The sequence below is a fragment of the Cygnus olor genome, chromosome 5, assembly GCF_009769625.2.
Source record: "Cygnus olor isolate bCygOlo1 chromosome 5, bCygOlo1.pri.v2, whole genome shotgun sequence".
Taxonomy (NCBI): Eukaryota; Metazoa; Chordata; class Aves; order Anseriformes; family Anatidae; genus Cygnus; species Cygnus olor.
In genome coordinates, this window is record NC_049173.1 from 19,396,700 (window position 1) to 19,411,878 (window position 15,179).

The window sequence follows — 15,179 nt, forward strand, 5'->3', positions numbered from 1 at the left end:
TTTTATATATAGCTTTCAAGGCAACTTGTAAAGGTGATAGGTAACATTGTGTACTTAACATGTAAGGAACTGAAACAAAGGTTCAAGGCTAGCCTACAGTCTGGTAAAACAGACTTTACTCAAATACTTCTTCCTAGTCTACTATCTACCAGTTACTATGCAGCTCATTTCTCTGTGGACCTCCCTCCTACAACAGTGGACAACTCTAAGGGCAGACCATGAGGCAGATTCTGAGGTCCCACAGGGGTAGTTTAGCCACAGACAACTGGCTAAATGTAAGTGCCCAATATAATTGGTACAAGCTGACAGAAATGATGGAAAGTACAAGTTAAAAGGTCAAAAGGAATGGGATGTCACTAGTCCAAAGGGAATCATTTGTCCCATGCATTGGCATGACTAGGACTCAGAAATGCACAACAAGATGCAAGGAGCATCCCCAGAGTGCTTGCACTGAAAAACAAAACAAACAAAAAACAAAACAAAACAAAAACAGGAAAAAAGCACTTTTCCTTATCTGGTGTACTTTAGCAGCCAAGATAGCTGGCCCTCAGATAATCATTTTTTTCTGAAAAGTCCACTCATGTTTACATCAACACCACTGACAGAAATGTATACATTAGGCCAGTTTTCCTTTTCTCTGGATTATGTTCTAAACCCTTTAAAAAAAAATCTTAGGAGACAAATTTCCACTATTTCATATGATGTTAATTCACTGCAGCTGAAATTTGAAAGTTTGTAGCAATTTGCACATGCTAATGGTTTATCTCTGACATGCTAATGTTTTATTTATATTGTTCTTTAAAAAGTGCCCACAAGGTAGAAAATGAGTGAATACAGTTGGCCATTCTGAGACACAAGGAGTCAAAAATAAGGGAATACTTCTGAATGCTCTGTGCAATAAAAATCTAATAAAAATCCAGCTCATATTTACATTGACTTCTGAAAAAAATTCCAGAAATGTATCAAAACTGTCTTTAAAAACACTTCATTTAGAGTTTCATCAAGATAGTTCTTTGAAAATAAGTTTTTATATTCCTACTGATAGGTTTCAAAAGAAGCTGTATGTACAGAAATTAAAAGCTCATAAATGAAAGCGTTCATATTAGAAACCTGAACTGATGCAAACTCTATGACTCTAATATCCAATAAAAATAACCCACCAACCTACCTCAATAATTGAATATCAGCTACTTTGTATTTACTTATAGTAAGTACTTTGGACTAAGACCATCTGCACTTCTGCAGTATATACATACAAATAAATGGATGAATGAGGAAATAAATGAGTAAATACTACTTGCCACATTTGGCGGGCCAAATAGGATTCTTTAAACTTAGGGTGAGAAGCACATTGATTGCGCAAATGTAAGAAAATGTAAGATTTTGCCAAACTCTAAATAAATTCAGAAGATGACTTGGTTTGAAGTTCACAGGATACACACCAAAATAAGAAGAAAAGGAGGAGGAGAAGGTAGTTTCCTTGTGAAGGGCAGGGTTGGTAGCTGTGTGTCTTCATCATGATTTCAACAAGTCTTCCCTCAAACACCATGAATCTGGAACAGATAACAAAACACCATGTGTTGAATTGACATGGGTTCAACTCATCATCAGCAAGATTATTTTTTGTGAGTTCTACAAAAACACCAAGAGAGGTTTTTAAAACTTTTTCTAGCCTTCTCTAGACATCACTAGGGGATATTGCATATAGTGTAACTTTGAAAGCTGAAAAAATCAGGGGGAGGAGTGCAAGAAATCAAAGACACTTCTACACCAATGCAGTGTCAAAGTTAGGCTAGGAGTATTAAAAAACTTTTTGCAATGAGTAAAAAAGAAATTATTTTTATCAGATGAGATAAGAAAAGAATAGCAAGATGGCATTTGTTTCTGCAACATACAGCTTTCTCACATCACTGAGTGAATCCTTCAGAGTGCTAGATCTGTGCCCACTTCTAACATCTCAAACTGTGTAACCATGCATCCAGGCTATCCTGACTATTTCCTGTCTTTGGCCTGACAATTTTGTGTGTCTGGTAAAGAGTGAATTTGGCCAGGTTTTCCACTATCTCACAGTCCAGCAGAAACAACATCAGCAGCTCCAATGAAAACAACAGATGTCTCAAAGTCATGAGGAAACAGCCACTCTCTGTGGGCATCTTGGATATGCTAAACTCACCACTTGTGATGTAGAGTCCATAGTCACCCACTCAGTAACTGCAGCATATCCAGAACACCGCCACCATCTGTTCAGATCCACACCTATATTCTCAACCAGAGTTGCAAGGAAAAAAACACATAAAATTTCTGAAAGAAAACCAACTAAAGCAACCAATAAAAGTAGTCAGCTGTTTCATAATGATTTAAGGTGAAAAGAAAAGAAGCAGAAGAAGCAGAAGCAGAAGAAAAAGAAGCAGAAGCAGCAGAAGAAGCAGAAGCAGAAGCAGAAGCAGAAGAAGAAGAGAAAAAATAAAAGGGAATAGCTTCTTAATAAAAGGAGGAGTTTTCAGTAGAGTTAAAAACTCAAAGCCCAGTCAAAGGAAATTAAACTTCTAATTAAAGTGCACTCATGTTGTATTAAGAGTGTAATCTTTTAATCATATGTGCAGAAATTTTATTTTGATGAGAAGACAGATAAAAAAAAAAAAACATAAAGAAAGCATACCTACCAATTAATTTAATGTGGAAAAACAAATTTGGAAGAGTAAGAAATGAGACACATGAAAATACACAGGATTCCTCAAGTTTTCTTATGCAAAAGAGGTTGAATGTAGTTCTTTCTTTAAGTCTCCTTCAACTTCAGATGAGGGGACAAGCATAATAGTTTTTACTTGAAAAATCTAGGAATACCCCTTTTAGAATTCATTTGCCTTGACAGAATGCTAGCTTCTTCATTGCACAGCCTGGGCTGGTGTGAGAGGAAAGGGGCCAAACTCAATAAGATAAGGAGTCAACAGCTCCAATGTACAAAATAGAATTATTCATTACCAAAACAATTTTTAAAAATAACTTAAATAGCCCAGTGTGTACCACAGACTAGTTCTCAAGTAAATTTAACCCCCACACTGACAAGTTCTGTGTATTTTCACTTGCTAATTTACCCATTCAATTGAAAAAAATAATAACTGTCCAGTGTGTATCCTTGTCTAGTTCCCAAGCAACTTAACTTACTCACTGGCAAGTTATGTGAGTTTTACCACACTTATTTACCACTTAAAATCAAAATGTATCTACAATAGTAGCCCTGGTTTCAAATTACATGCAGAATGTACTTCTCATAACACTCAATAAATGATCTCGTATATGTATCATAAATCTCAGCTCTGTTTGCCAAAACTGAAGAAAAAGAGAATCAATGCAGAAACTGATCCTTTACATTACGGTTAAATAAAAGCCATAGACCAAGAATGGCAAAACCAGTTCTGCCCACATCTGAGGAACAAAAAACAGGATGACCTCATAACAACAGTTTTAATATCCATGGGCTTCTCAATTAAGAACATCAGAGGCTTCTTCAAAGAAGGATGTAGAAATATAAAGTTATTAATGTAAAATGCTTGGATCAAGGAAAGAGAAAATCTAAAAGCAGGTTATTTAAGTTAGCCTCTGGTTTCTTTTTCTGTATTTGTTAAATGTTAGAATTGTATTTCAAGCTGACCCATAGATGAGTTATCTATAAATAAATAAATAAATAAGAATGAAAAATTTTGTTCTAACGAGTTTTTTGTTAATAAAACAACCCAGAATTATTTTGTAGAAAAGAATACAACTACTAATAAAGCTAAAATACATAATGATAATGAAATGACTACATCAGCTCATTGGTCAGAATGAAAGGAACTGGATCTCCTTTAAGATAAGGTAGCTACTTAAAGGGGAAAAAAAGTTAAAAAAAAATCTCCATCCTCTTCTCCATCCTCCCAAAAGAAGAAAAAGAAAAAAAAGAAAGGAAAAGAGAAGTCAGTAATTAATATTTTCCATAACACAGAGACCCATCTGTTTTGAACATATACATTTGTCAGGAAGCTTTAGACAGTGAGGGGTAAGAGTAACACTCTGACTCATGCTCATGACAAAGGGTTGACATATTCAAACATTATTCTTTTCTGATTTCAGTAGGCTTTGAAATACAAGTGATCTGTATGATTAAATTCTGAGATGTTGTTTGCCTCTGAATATGGACATTTACTTACCCTATTTTTTCCATGAGATATCAGTTACTTTGTAGATGCATAATTTTCTTAAGGAAGACTTTATCATTTCTATCAAGATTCCAGGTTCTTCAGTAAAGTGACATCAATACATTAAGCACAGGATGTATTTTATTCCCATCAAGACTACATGATGTACCTGTGAAACACTATTGCTCCCCCCAGAAAGCACTCTGAGTTGTTCCAGGAGACTTTGAAATCAGGACATATTATGCAATTAAAAAAAAAATATATTAAAAAATGAGCATAATTCAACATAAACAAAAAGTTGTTCCATAATTGATATTAGTCTTTATCCACAAATAAATTAGAAAGAAAATTAACAAGTTCAGGTTTACCTACTAAAACAGCTGGATCATGAAAAAGGTGAACCTCACAGCTACAAATAATAAATTCAAGACTTCAGTGTCTTTCTGGAAACTCTCCCTCAGAACAACAGGAGCATCCTCCTGATTTTAAAAGAAGCTTGGATTTGTTTTTCCTGATGTCTAAAATCACACTAACAACAATTTAACTGTTTCTTCATTACTGGGAAATTTTTGAAAGATGAGGCTGTAAGCAGATGTTCATTCTGTAAATACCTGTATTGTCTGAAGATATTAACTACCTTCAGCTTTTTGCGATCTAATCTTCTGTGAGAAATTCTCTTTCTCTCACACTATTATTGATGGAGAAATGCATGTGAGCACTACTGCTTCAAGCCAGATCTAGAAAGTTTACTTAGTCCTGTAACCTATCTGATCCTATTTACACAAAATGTATGTCTTTCAAAGACACCGACTGCTCCGAGAAAGAAGACTCTTAACAGAACTAGAACTGTGACAATGACTGTTACATGTACCTATTTCCCCCCACCCCTCCAACCGCAGTACTCTCGTGCTGTTTCTATCATGCTTTTTTGTATTTTGGGGTTGGATACTAGAGATTTAAGCCAAACTTACACTCAGCTTGTTCCAAGGTTATCAGTAAATATGGATCAAATTCAGTAGCTACAGTGATATATTTAAGAATGTTTGTAATCTCTAACCCTTCTACTGTTAAATATAATTCAGAAGATCTGACTCAATGTCTCCTAATTCTTTATTATGCTACTGTGAGGAAAAACAGGCTGTGCTAAAATCAATAAAATAATGTTACTGACTCATTCTATGTTATGCCATTTCATGTCATTCCAAAGTGACATTGAAATACCACTAATGGAACAGTGAAGCTATCTTGCAATTATAGTAATGGTAACAGCTACTGGTTGGAACAATTTGTAAGAGAATTTGGAAGGCTCTTCTGCAGTTATTAAGTACTGCCACATTCTTTCCAAGTAGCGATGATGGTATTAATTTAGTTCTATTCACCTCACAATAATAATTTCCAGATAAGCCATTTTCAAGCCCAACAGTTCAGGCACAGCATTTCTGGAAGTAACACTGAAGTGTGGGACTGACTGACTGGGCTGGTCTTGAAACACTTGCAGAAAGAACTAGTTCAATAAATAGGTCTTTTAAAAATGATGTGCTCACATGCTAAACAGATTATCATCGAGAAACATGCATGGGTAGATTGCATTCCAGCTGTCATCTCGACTCTATTTTGGGATAAAGTTTTCTCCTTCTGGACTAATTTCTCATTCTAGAAGTAACTGTGGTTCAATAAACATACATATCTCCTAGCCAAAAAGGTCAGTGAAAATACAAGAAATTAGTAGAATTTTGTGCTCTCTGTAGGAAGGACCCAGACTCCAGACAACTACATTCCAGTCCTGTCTTAGCAGCTTCTGTGTCACCATGGCAAGACACTTTTCCTGTGTATTGACTGGCATTTATTACCTTCAAAATGAATTAATGATGCTGACAGTAAAGAGCTTTAATTTCTGTTTATGAAAATAATATTCAGCTTGCCAATAGCTATTATAAGTACATACAGTGAAATGCTCTGTAGTCACCAGTGTCCTATTAGAAGATTGATAAGCTTGTCTAAGGACAGATTGCTATCAAGTACTGACATTGTGCATGAAAACTTTGAGTATTTTAGTCATTCTGCTCTGTTTGACACAAGAAATAAGAATATTAAACATAGAATCACAGAATATCCTGAGGATACCATTGGCCCTTTTGGCTGCCAGGGCACACTGTTGACTCATATTCAACTTTCTGTCCACCAAAACCCCCAGATCCATTTCTGTGGGGCTGCTCTCCAGCCTCTCATCCCCCATCTGTATGTACAGCTAGAGTTGCCCCATCCCAGGTGCAGAATTTGGCACTTGCCCTTGTTAAATTTCATATTGTTGATGATTGTCAAGTCCTCTGTTTTGTCAAGATCTCTCTGCAAGGTCTCTCTACCCTTGGGAGAGTTAACAGCTGCTCCCAATTTAATGACATCTGTAAACTTTGTATACCTTCAAGTCCTGCTTACAAGTGATTTATGAAAACACTAAAGATAACTGGTGCTAAAATTGAAGGCCTGAAAACCCCAATAGCAACTGGATGCCAGCCTGATGTAACCCCATTTACTATAACCCTTTGAGCCCAATCCATCAGCCAACTGTTATGTATTTACCTTGTTGTATGCCGTATATTTTGTCCAGAAGGATACTGTGAGAAACAGTATTGAAGACTTTGCTGAAATCCAAAAAGATTACATCAGCTGGCTTCCCTTGGTCAATTAGGTGGATGACCTTGTCATAGAAGGAAATTATATTTGTTAAACAGGACTTTCCCCTTGTTAACCCATGCTGGCTGTGAACAATAACTGCATTGTCTTTCAGTCACTCTCAGAATAATCTTCTCCATAATTTTACCAGGCACTGAAGTGAGACTGACAGGCCTGTAATTACCAGGGTCTTCTTTCTTGCACTTTTTGAAACTTGGAATGTTTGTTAGCTTTCAGTGAACTGGGACCTCTCCAGATTCTCAAGCCCATTGCAAAATAATTGAGAGGTCTCATGATGACAACAGCCAGGTCGCTGAATACCCTAGGATTTATCCCATTGGGCCTCATAGACATATGCATCCAGCTGGAGCAGCAAATCCCAAGCACAGGTTCAGGGTTGGCTGGAAGTTTATCATTCCTACAGTCATGGTCCTCCAACTCAGGGCTCCAATGGTCCCAGAGTCCATCATCGGTGTTGAAGACAGAGACGAAGAATGTATTAAACATCTCTGCTTTGTCTGTCTGTATTTTTGAAGTGATCATCTCCATCAAGTAATGGACCAATGTTGTCTCTGATCCTCCTTTTGCTGTTATCATATTAAAACAAAGAAACAAACAAACAAAACACCTTTTTATTGTCCCTCACAATATTGGCCAGTTTCACCTCTAATTGAGCTTTCGCCACACAGATTTTGTCCCTACAATAGAAAAACTGCATCTCCATAGTCCTTCCATGTTGCTCAACCTTGCTTCCAGTTGTCTTACTCTTCCTAATTCTGCCCAAAACCCTGGAAGAAGTTCTCTGCTTAGCCAAGCCACACTTGCTTGACTTTCTTCCACACTTGCTTGACTTCTGGCATTTTGGAATTGTCTATTCTTGTGTTCTTAAGAGAAGATACTTTTAAAAAGACCATCACTGATAGACCCCAATGTCTTCAAAAGCAGTTTCCCAGGGGACCTTACAAACTAGTTCCTCAAGCAGCCTGAAGTCTTTGCTCCCCATATTCAGGGTTGAAGTTTTGGTGGCAGTTTTCCTCCTGTAAGCAAAAGTTATAAATTCAACTGCTTCGTGGTCACTATGGCCAAGACAGCCACCAGTTGACACTTCACCCATGAGACCATCTCTGCTTACAAGCAAAAAATCTAGGAGAGATCCTATTCCTAGTCAGATCCCTTAGTATCTGTACCAAGAAGATATCATCAAGGTGTTTTAGGAATCTCCTGGAACTGTTTGTATCAATTGTATTGTATATCAAGTGTATACAAAATGGTATTTCCAGTTTACATCTGGCAAGCTGATGTCCCTCAGAAGGACAAGGGTGGCTGATCTAGAGTTATCTCTTGGTTCCTTAAAGAATAATTCATCAGTGTCATGATCCTGGATGGGTGGTCTGTAGCAGACTCCCACAGTGACGGCCACTTTTTTTTTGCTTATCCCTTAATCCTTACCCAGAGTCTGAATTGTCATTGCCAACTGCAAGTTCCTTACAGTCTAGCCCCTCCATTATATATAGTCCCTATGCTTCCACCACTCTCCCCCACTTCTCCTGCTCTACACCTTCTGAAGAGCCTATAACCATTCCTCATAACACACCAGTCACAGGACTCTTCCCACCAGGTTTCGCTTATGCCACTGATGTCATATCTTGGGGACTGAGCCAAGGCTTCTATCTCCTCTTTCTTGGTCCTCATGCTGTGTGCATTGGTGTAAAAACATTTCAAATGTGTTTCATTGAACCCAGAACCTTCTTAGAGAAGACTGAAGGATCTCACTAGCATGCAATCCCTCAAATTTTGTCTTGCTGTTCCACAGCTTTTCACCAGCAAGCCTGGTTCTATCCCTTTCCCCATTCAAATCTAGTTTAAAGATCTATCAAACAGCCCTACTAACACCTGCACAAAAATACTTTTTCCCCTCTGAGAAAAGTGCATCCCATCAGACAACAGCAGGCCCAGTGTTGTGTAGACCATTCCTTTATCAGGAAACTCAAAATTCTGCTGCAGACACCCGCCTTGGGGAGACACATTTTGGACCAGCTATGTCTGCCTCTTCCTTTCAATATTGTTCCTTGCTACTATCCTTCCTTGCTGGAAGGATAAAGAAAAATACTACCTGTGCCCCTGATCTTTTAACTAATTGTCCCAAGGTGTTGAAATCTCTTTTGATTGCCCTTGGACTTCTCTTTGCTACTTCATAACTGCTGTTATGAAAAAACAATAATGGATAATAATCAGAAGGTCATACCAGGCTAGTGAGTTTTCTAATGAATTCTCTTACTCAGACCCCAGGGAGGCAGCAGACTTCCCTATGGGTTGGGTCCAGTTGGAATAGCAGGCTCTCTCCCTCAAAATTGAGTCACCCTGGATGGACCTTTTTCCACATCATCACTTGCCTGTTCATCAAGTTCCAGAGCCTCATACCTGTTGTGTAAGGGCACACAGGAAGGTGAGTTAGGCCCGGAGGGTATTCATCTGTCACCCTGAGCAGAAATCTGCTTGCATTCCTCCCTGTCTCTTAGGTCCTCTCCTACTGCCTGGTGACGAGAAGGTAGGGGATCTTTCATTTCTTGTGGCTGGCTGACACATCTGCCTCAGGGATGGTAGAATTGATTCCACCAGTCAATCTTTTTTAATATTTAAACTAGAACTTGAAATGAAAAATTATTGCATTACTTAAAAACAAAACCAACCAACCAAACAAACAAACAAACAAGTCTGTAAATATATAACACTAACATGACATTTTTAGTAGCAATTTTTAATTTTACCTTCTCAGTGTTTCCTTGGACACCATTGTCTATAATCTGATTGTGTTGCCCTGGCAAAGGATAATTTTGTGATGAATTATCTATGCAAGGTGATCATGAAGTAGGAACATAGCTCGGAGCATCACTGAAATTAATGACTGTTATATGAGCACGCATCAAAAATTTTGGAATGAGCAAATTGGATATCTTAATACAGTCAACAGAATGGGAAAACTCCTGCACTCTACCGGCTGAATTCAGACCTGATCAGATGAGTGATATAGTCCTATCAATAAATTAATCTATTACCTCATTTAGTGGATCAATACTCCATAGGTTTTTTGTCCTCCAAAAATTGTTCTACTTTATTTTTTATTAGGCACTGGGTGTCCATGATATACAGTTGAATTATTAGTCATAAAGATACTTTAGTTGTTCAGTTTTGGTGTTGCTTTATTGTTCCACCTTCTTTTTTTGTTTGTTTGTTTGTTTCAAATCTTTAGCTCACTCTATATATTGTGTATAAATTAATTGCTCATTCAATAGCTTACGTAAATAATTTTCATTCTACAGAATGTATATGAGCAGTTCATACTATTCCTAGATTGCATTGCATAATCTCATTAACTTCATGTCGGTTTTTTTTTTTTTTTTTTTTTTTTTTTTTTATAGGGACATGGCCATTTTGAACATAAAAATAACAAAGAGAAAAAAATAATGCAACATAAGGAAATATGAATAGTTTTCCCAAAGATTTTTCAAAATTTCTTCATATAAGTGGTACCATTTCAAAAAAAAAGAGTTGATACTCTAGTGATTTTAAATAGGGATCTCATCAGAAAATCAGGTCAATGGACTACAATGACACCAAACTGTTGTAACGTGGTTAGCATTTTCACAAATATTTGGGGGCCAGTCAAATGTTTTTTACTCTTCATAGCTTGATTTCACAGTGGATCATATTCAGTGGAATACATATGCTTCATTGAAAAATAATGAATGTGGGATCTCTACAGCAAACATTTTACTATTCGTATTGTCCTAAGTCTGCATAATTTTATTTATTTTTTTTTTCATTTATTTATTTATTTTTAGCAAAGTAATGTCTTCAAGCATAGATTTTCTCCAGTGATAAATATATAACAAAGGATATATAACATAATAAATTCCATTATAAATACATTATTGCATTATAAATACATTACATTATAAATAACAATTGTTATTATATATTATATATAATATTATATATATTAATATTTTTTCTTTGTTTTTCCTTTGTTACGCACCTTAAAGACAAACATATTGTTCTTATTGACAGTAGAAGTAGGAAACAGAGGAAATCTTATTCTTCTAGTATCTCTGAAAATATTTGAATGTAGTTTGATTTCTCACTATAGTATTTAGCCATTTTTACATTTGAAGTTCATTCACTACTGTCAGAGTCTACGTTGTTCATTACTTTAAGGTAATATGGTAATCTATTTAACTCAGGCTCTGTAGCAACTTTCTCCATGAAAAGGGTCAGCGTAATCAATATAACTATTTGAAATGGAAGCCATTCCTTTGAAAGTATTAAAGTAGCAAAAAACAGTCCTTATTTAAAATCCTGTCTAGATGTGTTTTTAGCATGCTCTAGTGTCAAGCCAATCACACAGATAAAAGCATCGTCGCAACGGGTTTAACAAAGCATTTAATAACATGAATTATTTGCCCTGTCCCTGAAGAATTAGCACTTAATCCTTTACAAACTCTGCATTCACAGAAATTACGTAATCTGTCATGTGCATGGCATAATATATTCTGTAAAAATGACTTCACATTCCTTCATGCTCATTTGAGAATGACCAATGATTATAGACTACATGCATAGAAAATTAATAATCAGTATTTATTTTCAGTGTTGATATCTATGATAGTCATAGCCAAATAAATCATGTGTACTCAGCTCTATGTATACCTGGGAAATCAAATGGACAGAGCTCACTTACTGTGCTACACAAACCTCCTTACGTACGCATATCAACTGTACAGACTATTAATCTTTCATGCACAGTTGTCATTTTTCCTACTGGTTGCTGAAGATTTTAAAACAAGCAGTTTTCATGAAAATATAGGGATAGCTGTATCCGATTGATGGAGCGACTGCATCAGTTGACAAGGGAAGACTGACCAATGTCATCTACCTGGACTTCTGTAAGGCCTTTGACACGGTCGACATGACATCCTGATCTCCAAATTGCAGAGGTATGGATTTGATGAGTAGACCATTCAGTGGATAAGGAATTAGCTTGAAGGCCGCACCCAGAGACATGTGGTCAATGGTACTGTGTCCAGGTGGAAGCTGGTGACAAATGCTGTCCCTCAGGCGTCTGTCCTGGGACCAGTACAGTTTAATATCTTTATCAACAACTTAGACAGTGGGATCGAGTGCACCCTCAGCAAGTTTGCAGATGACATCAAGCTGAGTGGTGCAGTTGATACAACAGAAGGAAGTGATGCCATTCAAGGGGACCTGGAAAAGCTTGAGAGTGGTCCCATGTGACCTTAATGTGACCTCATGTGACCTCAACAAGTCCAAGTGCAAGGTGCTGCATCTGGGTCAAGGCAATCCCAGAGAAGAGTATAGACTGGGAGAAGAACTCATTGAGACCAGCCCTGCCGAGAAGGACTTGGGGTTCTGGTGGATGAAAAACTTTACATAAACCAGAAGTGTGTGCTTGCAGCCCAGAAGGCCAACTGCATCCTGGGCTGTATCAAAAAAGGAGTGTCCAACAGGTCAAGGGAGGGGATTGTGCCCCTCTACTCTCCTCTTGTGAGGCCCCACTTGGAGTACTGCATCCAGGTCTGGGGCCCACTGCACAAGTAGGATGTTGAACTGTTAGAATGGGTCCAGAGGAAAGCCACAAAGTTGATCAGAGGGCTGCAGCACCTCTCCTATGAAGAAAGGCTGAGAGAGCTGGGGCTGTTCAGCCTAAAAAAGAGAGAGAGAGAAGAGGAAGAGAACATATTGTGACTTTTCAGTACTTAAAGGGGGCTTATAAAAAAGATGGAGAGAAACTTTCTGCTCAATCACATAATGACAGGACAAGAGGGAATGGTTTTAAACTAAAAGAGGGGAGATTTAGTTTAGGAAGAAATTATTCCCTCAGAGGGTGGTGAGGCACTGGAACAGGTTGCCCAGAGGAACTGTGGGTGCCCCATCCCTGGAGGTGTTCTACACCAGGCTGGATGAGGCCTTGGGCAACCAGATCTAGTTGGTAGCATCCCTGCCCATGGCAGGGGGGTTGGAAGTGGATGATCTTTCCTTTGGTTGGTCCTTTGGTTGGTCCCTTCCAACCCAAGTCATTCTATGATTCTATGATTAAATCTTTCACGTAGGATATGGCACTGGCTATACAGGTAAAATTAGATACATCCATGGGCCCTGAAGGAACTGGCAGATGTAGTTGCTAATCCACTATGCATCATGTATGATTTTTGGCAGTTCAATGAAGTTTCTACTGACTGGAAGATGGGTAACATAGCCACGTTTTAAAAAAAAAAAAAAAAGGAAAAAAGGAAGACACAGAGAACTACAGGTCAGTCAGCCTCACCTATACTCTACAAGATCATGGAGCAGATCCTCCTGGAAACTATGCTAAGGCACATGGAAAATAAGGAGGTGATAGATGACAGCCAACATGGCTTCACTAAGGGCAAATAATTCCTAACAAATCTGATGGCCTTCTATGACTGGGTTACAGCACTGGTAGACAAGGGAAGAGCAACTGATGTCATCTACCTGGACTTGTGCAAAGCATTTGACACTATCCCTCAAAACATCCTTGTCTCTAAATTGGGGAGACATGGATTTGACAGATGGACCACTCGGTGCATAACAAATTGGCTCAATGTTCGCACTCAAAGGGCTGTGGTCAATGACTCAAAGTCAGTAATGAGTGATGTTCTTAAGGGGTCAATATTGGGACCAGTGCTGTTAAACATCTTTGTTGGTGGTATGTACAGTGGCATTGAGAGCCCCCTCAGCAGATTTGATGCTGACACCAAGCTGTGTGGTGAGGTCGACATGATGGAGGGAGGGGATGCCATCCAGAGGGACCTTGATAGGCTTGACATCTGGGCCTGTGCAAACCTCATGAAATTCAATAAAGCCAAGTGGAAGGTCCAAGTGAAAAAAAGGAAAAGGCTTTGTCTTTGAGAAAGGCTTTGAGATCCAGGAACAAAGATGCAAGATTGAGTTAATCTGGGTTTAGGCAAAAAAAAAGTTACTGTAGGGAGGTAACAACTCTCTGTATGGTTTTACACTGTAATATCAGCTACTCTGAACTGAGAGCAAAATATCACAAGTTATGATCATTCTCTGGGGAATTCACTATAAGTAAATGAATCACTTAAAGTTCATATTGACTTAGTTTAAACTTGTTTGCAAGATAATACTGTAAATGAACCTTCAACCTCAAGTGAGACATTTTAAATCACTCTTTTATATTTCTAGTTAATTAAAGGGTTTTATGTCAGTATTTTATTAACGGAAAATGGACTTAGCTCCACCAGTGAAAGAATTACAGAGCTTGCACTGGTGATACTAAAAGCTTTAATTTTATTACAGGTGATTTTTTATTTTTTTTTTGTCTTTTCAAATATGTTAGACTTCTGTTGTTCACAGAAACCAGTAGAAAGACTTTTTTTATTCTTGTTTTGTATCGTTGTGTTTTTCAAAGAAACATGGTCTAGAAATTTGCTGCTTGATATTGCACATTTGGAACTTTATTATCCATTGTTTTAATTCTGAAATATATTTAAACTGAGTGAAAATGATTTACAGAGCAATAAACTCTTGTAATTTTATATTTTTTCATTTATGGCTCTACTTGATAGACCTTGAAAATTACATAGCATCCATAAAATAGATAAAATTTTCATTAACTTGAATTCAACCTTACCAACAAAAAATCTGTGCAAAGTAAACCCTTGAAAAAAGAGCTGTTAAATTAATAATATGAATATAGAAAAGAATAAACTGATTAGCATGATTGCACTATTTCCTCGAATGCAACAACTAAAACTTCCATTATGGTGTTTTTTTGTTTGCTTGTTTGTTTTTCTTTTGATTTGTTTTAATGGCCAGATATTAGCACATTTAGACTTCTATTTTACAAGAAATGACTGGAGTCTGCTTAGTCAAAGACGAGCATGCACACTAACGTAGAGTAATTAGTATTATAAGTACTAATGTAATACTAATTTATTCTTGTTTTCGATGATTTAATGTAATTTAGTAAAAAAAAAAAAAGAAAAACAAGAATGACACATCACAGTTAATATAATAATTTTTAATAATAAGAATGCATTTCTCTGGTGCTTTTATTAAAATAAAGAAATAAAATTATTGATTTTACTAAAAAATTATCCAATGTTATTAAAGCTTCTTAGGCAATTACAAGGAGATACGTGGATCCAAAATCAGCATCTCTTCTTCTATTCTTTATATGATATTAGCTCTTACTTTTTTGACTAAAAAAAAATTATCAGTAAGTAAGAATTATTCACCCTATTCCTTCATACATGCCAATAAATAATT